This window comes from Equus quagga, chromosome 7, assembly GCF_021613505.1.
Source record: "Equus quagga isolate Etosha38 chromosome 7, UCLA_HA_Equagga_1.0, whole genome shotgun sequence".
Taxonomy (NCBI): Eukaryota; Metazoa; Chordata; class Mammalia; order Perissodactyla; family Equidae; genus Equus; species Equus quagga.
In genome coordinates this window covers 41,310,879-41,320,697 of record NC_060273.1, presented here as the reverse complement: position 1 = coordinate 41,320,697, position 9,819 = coordinate 41,310,879, and the positions used below count along the sequence as shown (strand labels likewise).

At 51.4% G+C, this 9,819-nt stretch overlaps 1 protein-coding gene across 7 annotated transcripts in view; it reads left to right on the top strand.

Annotated features, from left to right (window-relative positions):
* SUN1 (Sad1 and UNC84 domain containing 1) overlaps positions 1–9,819 on the top strand; it is a 55,600-nt gene that overhangs the window by 5,104 nt on the left and 40,677 nt on the right. The window lies entirely within an intron of this gene.

Genomic DNA, 9,819 nt, shown 5'->3' with positions numbered 1-9,819 from the left:
TAGGTCTTTGATGCATTTTGAGCTCATTTTGTAGATGGTGTGAGGTGTGGGTCCGACGTCACGCTCTTGCGTGTGGCTGTCCGGTTGTCCAGCTGTTGTTGAAGAGAGTATTTTTTCTGTATTGAATTGTCTTGGCTCCCTTGTAGAAAATCAGTTGACCATAGATGTGTGGGTTTATTTCTGGACTCTTAGTTGTATTCTCAGTCTGTATGTCTATCCTGTGCCGGTAACACACTGTTTTAATAAGTTTTGAAATCGAGAACTGTGAGTTTTCCAACTTTGTTGTTCTTTTTCAAGGCTGTTTTTGGCTGTGTGGCATCCATTGCACTTCCATGTGAATTTAAGGGTTAGCTTTACCATATCTGCAAAAAGGGCCCTTGGGATTTTGATGGCGATTGCCCTGAGTCGGTAGCTCACTGAGGGGAGGCTGCCACATTCACAGTACAGGCTCCCTGCCTGTGGACAGGGGATCTTTCCATCCATGGGTTTTCTTCTTTCATTCCTCTCCGCAGTGTTTTCAGTGTGCCAGTTTTGCATGTCTTTGGTTAAATTTATTCCTAAATTTGTTATTCTTTTTGATGCTATTGTAAGAGGAATTGTTTTCTTAATTTCATTTTCAGGTTGTTTATGGGTGTAAAGAAACAACTCATTCTTGTGTGTTGATCTTGTATCCTGCAACTTAGCTCAATTTGTTTATCAGCTTTCAGTGTTTTGTGAGTTCTTCAGGATTTCCTCTATATGAGATGGTGTCATTGGTGAATCGAAGTCTCTTTACTTCTCCCTTTCCAGCGTGGATGCCTTTTATTTCTTGTTCTTGCCTGGCTGCCATGGCTAGGATTCCATACAACCTTGAGTAGCCATGGGGAGGGTGGGCCTCCTTGTCTTGTTCCTGATCTTAGGGGACACCTTCCGGTCCTTCACCACTGGGTGCAATGGTAGCTGTGGGTTTTAGTAAATGCCCTTTATGGGGTGAGAAAGTTCCCCTCTGTTCCTGGTTTGCTGAATGTTTTCATTGTGAAAGATAGTAGATTTTGACAAGTGCTGCTCCTGCGCCAATTGAGATGATCGCGTGGTTTTGCCTGTTTCTTTTCTGTTTTTTTTTTTTTTTTTGAGGAAGATTAGCCCTGAGCTAACATCTGCTGCCAATCCTCCTCTTTTTGCTGAGGAAGACTGGCCCTGAGCTCACATCCGTGCCCATCTTCCTCTGCTTTATATGTGGGACGCCTACCACAGCATGGCGTGCCAAGCGGTGCCACGTCTGCACCCGGGATCCTAACCAGCAAACCCCAGGCTACTGAAGCGGAACGTGTGAACTTAACTGCTGCGCCACTGGGCCGGCCCCTGCCTGTTTCTTAAACAGACTCTGAGCATTTGGTTCCTCTTGAATTTTTGTTCCATCCTACATCCTTGCTTCAAAGTGTACACAGGTGCCGCTCTTAAGCCTTTGGGGATCCATAGTGAAACTGGGCTGTTTCTCAGTGTTCCTCGTTGCGAGCTTTCATTCATCCATTTGCTTTCTAGCTTCTAAGTTCTTGCTATTGTCTTTTCTCCCTTTTGTTTTGTCCTCGTGGATATATGCCTTTAAAAAAGCCCTTTTTAAGAGGTTGTCTGGAGGACAGTGGAAATTGACGTCTGTGTTCAATACACCATTTTTAACGGGAAATTCCTGGGTGACCTATTTTCAGAGAAAGCTGGTGTTCGATGAAGTGTCTTCTCTAACCATTGTTCTTGGTCCTGAATTTATGACGACCAGTGGTCTCCAGATTCTGAGGACAGAGCCGGTTTGAATTTGCTTGCAGTACACGCCAGGCCACATTTTGGTAGGAGACATCATGACTCCGGATGCCGCTGCCCTTCGCGTCACACTCCTTGTCACCTCGATAGCTCAGAGTGGGGCTGGGGCCCAGGCTCGCCGTGCTCACAAGGCCCCTGCTGAGTGAGGCTCAGCGGCCCGGACCCCGTCACACAGGGGGCGCCCGCGTCTGGGCTCCCAGGGCAGTGGGGACAGGACAGAGAGGTGGCGGAGCGCAAGTGACGGCGGGCTCAGCGTGGTGCTGCACGTGCTTCGTTGGGTGCTTGCGCTCGTTGCGGCCGGCAGGAGCCTCGCGGGACTGTTTAGTTGATTGAAAACTCTCACTTTCTTCTTCCTCTCGCTCCACGATTTAGAGCTCGTTGCTCTTCTGGACTGCGTCTCCGCCGGATTTTCAGGAAAGGGAGGCCAGACCTGCTGGATCTGTGTTTGAAACCGTTTACTTCCGTTGGTCCGGAATTCACTTAGGGTTGACGATGAGAAATAGGGACGTGATGTCGCCCGTGCGGGGCTCTCTGTCACAGTCGTGTGCTGTAGTCGCCGCCGGGTCGTCAGGCCCGTTTGCCGCATCAGTTTCGCAGCCTGAATCCTGTCTGCTTGTGCTCGCTGGTTGGCTGGCCTTCGCTTTTCCTTCAGTTGCACAGGGACACGGAATGGTCATTGGTGTGAGTTTTAGCTTGGAGATAAGAACTGTGTGACAGATGCTGACTGACGTTTGTGCAGAGTGAAGTGAGCCGTGGGGAGGCAATCAAGTGCGGGCCAGTGGCTCCGCGGGGCGGAGACTCCCTCCCGGGCCTGGCAGCCTGAGAGCAGAGCTGCGCGTCCTGCTGCGTCGGCCTCAGTCGTTCTGTTGGCTGTGTCTGATCTTTAATTAATGTCATTGGAATGTGAAAAACAGATCAGTTTGGCGGTTTCTTTTCTCGCGGTTTATGCTGCAAACCTCTCAGTCCTGGAAAGTGCTCGCTTTAGCCTGGTGCTTCGCATTTGGAGGACAGAGCATTAGGGGGACTGAGAAATGGTGTGGATTGACTGTTTGCATTTATGGTACAAGTGAAATTCCATCATTGCTGTCCAGGTGTCATTCCCAGGTGTGCTCGGAAGTTGAAACAGTTGGCACGACTGTTCTGATTAGGTGACTCGAGGAAGAGTCGGGAGGCCCTGACACCGCCCCCTTCGTGCCCCTCATGGTTTGTAGCACGTGGGGCGTGGTTTCTCCAAGGCGTAGTCAGATGGGCCCAGAGGGTGATGCGGGGAGCACAAGGGTGTTTTCAGCTTCATGGCAAAGCAGGCAGCGTGCACAGCGCTGAGACCCCTGCTTTTGTGGGCGCCTGCACAGTGTTCGTTTGTGCTGCAAGTGAGCTTCCTGCTCTCAGAGAGCTTGGGGTCTAGCTGCAGAGAAAGACTCGTTCCTACATAATTAGTACAATTTGTGTTAAGTGACGGACACCGGCGAGCACTAAGACTGGCACCTAACTTGGATGTGGGGGTTGGGGGTCCAGGAGCGCTTCCTGGAGGTGGTACCTAGTTGAATCCTGAGGATGAGGAGAAGTCAGCCAGGAGTGTTTGGGGTGGAAGGAGACCAAGGGGCTGGGGATGGGGAATCAGGAATCAGGAGGGCGTTGCTGACAAGTGAAGAGCACGGGGCAGCGTGTAGATGGGTGGGGGGAGAGCGTTGCTGACAAGTGAAGAGCACGGGGCAGCGTGTAGATGGGGGGGAGGGCGTTGCTGACAAGTGAAGAGCACGGGGCAGCGTGTAGATGGTGGGGGAGAGCGTTGCCCCAGCTGGTTCTCAGTGAAGCTGTGGGTCCCTGGAGACGAGCGGGAAGGCGGCGTTTGGAAGGAGGCCTGGTCCAATCAGGGTCTTGGGTCTTCTCTGTGGGTGCTGGGGAGCCACGGTTGGGCCTGAAGGGGGTGAGAGGGCCAGATCTCCTTGTAGATGGGCCGTTCCGACAGTTTTCTGGCTTGAGGGGGCAAGGTTGGAGAGAGAGAAACTAGTCAGGGCGTTTGCAGGAAGCCAGCAGAGAGGGTGCGGTAGCGAGTAGGAGTGAGGAGGGTGCCCACCGGAAGGAGGGCGCTGCTGGCTGAGGGAGGAGCCAACTGACGGCCGATTGGGACGCGTTGACTAGAGGTCCCTGTGGACGATCCAGGCAGAAGTGTCCCCTGGGAAGTAGTCAGATGCCTCCTCTCCGTATACAGAGGACTCCCAGATGGATTAGATAAAAATGACTCGAGTGTAGAAGTCAGATCAGTAGGAGGAATGGAATCCATCGCAGGCGGGACTGTCGTCTGCTCTGGGGTCAGGGAAGGCAATGGGAGAGTCAGGAAAGACCAGTGACAGACAGGGCACCCCAGGCGTGTCCGATGTGCAGACAGTTCACACCCGTAAACAGAGAGATAAGGAGCCTCCCCGTGGGATGAGGTGGACAGCTGCCTGCTTCACCCGTCAGAGTGGCCCTGCAAAGTCAGGCACGCGTGGCCTTAGGAGGAGCAGTGTTGGGTGTGGGAGCCCCAGGGATCCCTGCCCGGCAGCGCCGTGTGAAGGCCCTTGCCGTGGGCGAGCTCTTCCCAGGAGAGACAGCGCTGTGGGCATCCCAAGCGCACTGGTTGTGAGGCGACGCAGTGTGCTCCAGGTGTGAAGCAAGTGCAGCCACGGTGTCGATGCTTTTTGTGGTCTGAGACATGGACCCTTTCAGAACGTGTAGGAAATAAGTAGTTTGGTTTTGGACTTTTGCTGGAACACCGTGACAAACATCGCCATCATAGGAAGTGGAGTTTTTGTTGAAGGGTCTGGAGCTCATCCTTGGGGGATGTGAGCTTGTGGTCGTGTGTCTTCAGAGAGGTGGTTATTTTCCCTAAAACTCAGCGCTGTTTTCTTAGGTAAACAAACCCATCTAGCCTACACCTCTTCCTGTTATTTCATCATTTCCAAAGAAAGGAAAGAAACATCACGTCGTGGCCAGAAGCTGTCTGAGTGCAGAGTTGCTGCTGCTGACAGCTGACTTTGCTGAGCGTTCTCACCCGTGCCGGGCAGTGCTGGGCAGCGGGTGTGGCCTCCAGCAACACTGAGGGCTGGGGCCGCGTGTTCCTGGTGAGAGTCCTGAGTTCTCACAGTGGAGGATGCACAGGGGCGCGAGGAACCGGGCTCTGGCCGCCCCACACCGCTTCACAGATGAGGGTCAGACTTTGTTTTTTGTGAAAATAATATTTATTGGATTCATTGTTTAAATTATAACACCAATACCTTCTCTTTAAAGAAAATTTCAAACAACACAGATGGGGAGAAGTCCCATTCTCTAGAATTTGCGATTAAATTTAGTGTGGCGTTTTTCCAGAAGTTTTAAAAACATATATTCAAGTGTAGATATAACCCACGTAGTGATCTGAAGCTCTTTCAGATATTTTTAGGTTGTAGTCATTTGTTTCTGATTTGCTGTTTTAAATAATCAGCTCATTTTTAGAGATTCTCACTCAGTATAAATCGTAGTTTCTCCTAAGTGTTGTTTTGCTTCTTTAAAGTGAAAATAGAGGCCAGCCCGGTTGTCTGGGGCAGGTTCGGTGCGCCCTGCCTCGGCAGCCCAAGTGCGGGTTCCCGGGCGTGGACCTAGACCACTTGTCTGTCAGCGGCCACACTGTGGCAGCTGCCCACATACAAAAAGAGGAAGATTGGCAGCAGATGTTAGCTCAGGGCGAATCTTCCTCAGCAAAAAAAAAAAAAAAAAAAGGAATGAAATGAAAATAGAGTTGTGAGACCAATTGCTGTTTATTATGCTGTAGAAGTAATTACAGGAACATGATCTTTGGAATTTCTAACCCAATTTATGATTTTTTTAATCTATAGGTAAAATCACTAATGTTTTTATTAGTCTCTACGTTATTTAATTTTAACAGGATTAAGAACTGAGCACAGTAATTATGTTAAGATTTAGTACTGATTAAGGATTGGTGAGGATAGGTTAGAACAAGCGTGTGTGTCTGTGTGTGTGTGTGTATGTGTTTGCGTGTTCGCACATGCCCCGCGGCACCTCTCTGGAAGGTCCTTGCAGGATGGGCCGGCCAGCTGAGTGCCCACTGCTGGCTGGACCTGCTGAGGCCTGGAGGCCGAGGGCCACTGTGGGTCTGCGGCCTGCAGTCGGAGCCTGTGCTGCCAGCTCGGAACGCCCCTCTGAGTCGACACTCGAGGCAGGTGGCAGTGTCTGGAGCTGCGCCCAGAGCTGGGAGGAGGGTCCCGTCTGCTGCGTCCCCTGGGATGGCTGCTGTCCCTGTGGACGGGTTGCGGAGGAGAGCCCAGGGTCTGACTGTCGTCTGGGTAGGGGGGAGCCGTTAGGCTGGGGCACGAGACCGCTCTGCAGGGGCCTGTTGCCAGGGTTTCTCTCGGAAAGACACGGCGGCCGGCTTCGGCCTGGACTTGCCTTTCGCCCGACTCCACGTGGTCGGTGACTGGTCGGCTCGGGGCAGGCCCGATGGGGAGCTCGCTGATCTTTATAACAGTGCCTTTGGAGCAAATTCGATTGCCTTGTGCGTTGTCTGTGACAAAGGGTTGTCTGCTAGATGATGGTACTTGTGGTCTGTAGTGATGCAAGGACGTGCTGCCAACCTTTGGAAAGTTTGCCTTTTTCCAGTTTTTCTTTACAACTGGTAGCATTTCCTAAGAAAATGTGCTGATTTTATTTCAGAACCATTTTATTCTGTTCCTTTGGTTTTGCCATTCACCTGGAGCACAATTTTCAACCCTGTGTGACTTGTAATTTTTGAGAATTTTCAGGCTCATTTTCTAGATTGTTACTGGATTAGCACAGACCTTCTAAACAGGAGACATTCGAGTTATATGTAGGGCTAGAACCAAAATCCATTCTGACTGAAGCTTTCAAGAACAAAAGCTGAGTGTGTGTCTTCCTCTCTTGCGTGTGATGGGAACATTTCAGAGTGTGTTGGAGAAGGTGAGGGCCTTGGAGGAGGAAGCCAGTGTGGCTTAAGAAGCCTTGCTGGGGACGCGCATGTTTGTAAACACACCGACTTAATTCCTTAGTTTTGAAGCCAGTTTGTGACCTAAACAGAGGCCCTCTCCATTTGCCTGTGCATCTAGCTTTCGTGTTCTCTTAGCCACTAGTGAAAACAAGATAAAAGGAGACACTCGGGTGATTTATAGCAAGAGTGTTTTCTTTTCCACTTGATGATGTCCCTTTGGCCCACCGTCTCCTGAGGTGCGTGCTTTTTCCCTATTGGGACTGGCAGCTCCACTCGAAAGCTGTCATCCTAAAGCAGCCCTCTCTTACGGGGGCAGGGGGAGGGCCCCTTCGTGCACCGTGGGGCTCGCATCCCCTGTGCGCTCATTTGCTGGGCTGGCCGGCCAGGGAGGGTCCTGCCTGCGCCTGGAGCTGGGCCTGCCATGAGCCCCTTCCTGCGTGCAGCGAGCGGTGTGGAGGTGGGGACCAGTCCAGGGCACTCACAGGGAAGGGGGCCTGTGACGAGGTCGTAGCACTTTCAGGGGAAGGGAGGGAGTGGCCTGGAAGGGACTAGAAAATGAGGACAGTGGAGCCTGGACAGGGCCCCTTTGTGACACATCTGGTTGCAGAATGTTGACTTCGGATTCTTTCCAGGCTGTTCTGATGCCACTGAAAACGTTTTCAGTCCACTTCTATACTTACTGTTTCAGTCCTGTGGGCTATGAATGACGACGAGGTCTCCCAGCCTCAGGCGGGCGGTGGCAGGGCGCCCCAGGCCTGGGACGAACAGGAGCCTCTCCTGTTACATGTGGGCTTTAATTAGCGGGGTGTAAGTGGAGCCTGGGAACAGCATTTTGAGAACGCTCAGCTCTCACGGTAGTTATCAGCAGGACTAGTATCGAAATCGCGTGTGTGCTGCTGGGTCGGATCTGCCGAGAGAGGGCTGGAACTGGCCTTCTGGCCCGTCAGCTCTGAGCTGCCCGGGGGCGTTGCCTCTTATTTGGGCCAGGGGTGAGTGGATCTTCACGTCGGGGATTGCTAGCCCAGAAGGAAAAAGAAGTCTGGTTTTTAGAAGTGTTAACCTCAGGCCGTGTAACTCTATTCCACAGAATAACTAAAGCTCACATTTGCGTGTAGTGTGCCAGGCACTGCCTCGCGGCATCATTTCATTTAATCCTTTTTTGTTACTTTATTTAGTCCTATGATTTTATTTAATGCTCACATTTTGTGGAGGGAACTGAAGATTAATTTTAAAGTGCTCTGAATGCATGTCGTGATCTGTTAAGGGAGGAGGAAGAGGAGGGGAAGGGGAATGAGAGAGCAGGGTTGATGGGGAGGACCCGGTGTGGAGAGGTCGTGAGCTGAATCCCAGCAGCGTTAGCCGTCACGGCGTGCAAGCCGGTCTGCCGCAGACGGACAGGAGGAGGGGCTCTGAGATGCTGGGTGGAGCTTGGTTGCCTCTGTGTCCACCTGCTTCTTCACGGGCTCTGCTCTGCGTGAGTGTGGTCCTCTTGCCCTTCTCCAGGGAGAGGTGGTTTTCTGGGCTGCAGAGTAAGCAATGGCCAAAATGGCACTTACCTGGGCCGCAGGTCCGATGAAGCTGGGCCGGAGTCGCTGATGGTTTTGTACTTAGAGGTGTTTCACTGGAGAACGTAACGTAGAATTCCTGGGGTTGCAGAGTGAGATCAGAATGAGTAGGAGAAAGCGAGGGCGTGCGGTCACACCCTCCCCTTCCTCTGTCATGCTGCTGAACTGTGGTCATGGTGATGTGTGGTCTGCCCCTCCGCTGCCATCTCCCATCTTCCTTTCCTCCAGAGCCGCTGCCTGGGAGTGCTGTCTGTCCACACGGGTGCCCTCCTGATGGCGTTATCTTTGGGCATTTTATTACAGTTGTAGGTCCTCTCATAAAATATTTTACCAAAAATCTACTGCTGTTTCTGTTACTCAGCTTGTGCCTCTGTGCTGTCACCTGTAGGATCTTTTCCTTGGCCACTCTGCTGTAACCCTGTCATGCCTGTGATTGTCATGCCTAGGAAATTGGACTGACGGCCAGTAGCTGCGCTTGCTTCTTTGATGGAATTTTATTTCAGAGACAAGAAGTTGTCACTTTGAATTGAGGCATAAGGCCTGGGATACACCCGACTGGAGGCTCTGGGGCCCGGCTTTATCATGTGTCTCATTGATTGGAAGAACCAGTTTGGCAAATGTGGTTATAGCTGGTCATGCACCTTCGATAGCTTTCGAAAACACCGTTTGTTATGCATTAGAAATTAACCAAATGTGAGAACATAGGAATGTAACTTTTTCAAATAAAAGCGCTGTAAGTTTCTGTTCTTGCTCCTCACTGGGCTTTGTAACCTCTCCTCCCTGCTGAGTCCTGGGCGGGACTTCCTGTGACGCTCTCTGTCCCCTGGCCTGCAGCCCTGCCCCTGGCCTGCTTCACGGAGCTTCCCGCCCTCAGGAGCTGCCTCAGGGCAGTCAGCGAGTGGGCACAGCTGGGATTTGAGCCCAAATCTGTAGGACTCCGTTGAGTGCTTAGCTGGGCGCTCCAGTGTCCCTATGGCATGGTCACGATCTTTCAAGCGCATGCTGAAGTATTTGGCTTTTGGGCATCTGCCATTCACTCGTTTATCACATGCTTCCTGTAAACTGATCCGAGAAATACCCACTTCACTGAGTACACGTTGAATACCAATTCAGTATTAGAGAAGTTGGTGGAAGTTCGTGAGCAGAGACTGTAACAGCTTTAACCTGGATTTAGTAATGGTCAGTAATGCAGGTATAGTGAAAGAGGAAAGTGAAAGGTCACTTTGGAAATGAAGCTGGAAGTTTGGGTTTTGTTAGTCAGTGAGTAACTAATAGGAAATAAAAAAATTATGCACTCTAGAGGATGAGAACAATGATGGGGTATTAATATTGTTACTCACTCTGGCATTTTGGTTGCTTAGTGAGCTGTTACCAAACATGAGCGAAGTCAGAAGCCATTGTTACACTGCTGCTGGGGTGTGGCTCTGGTTCCGCAGTGAAGGTGGGAACAGGCCTGGCCCTGCTGCTGGAGCTGGGAGG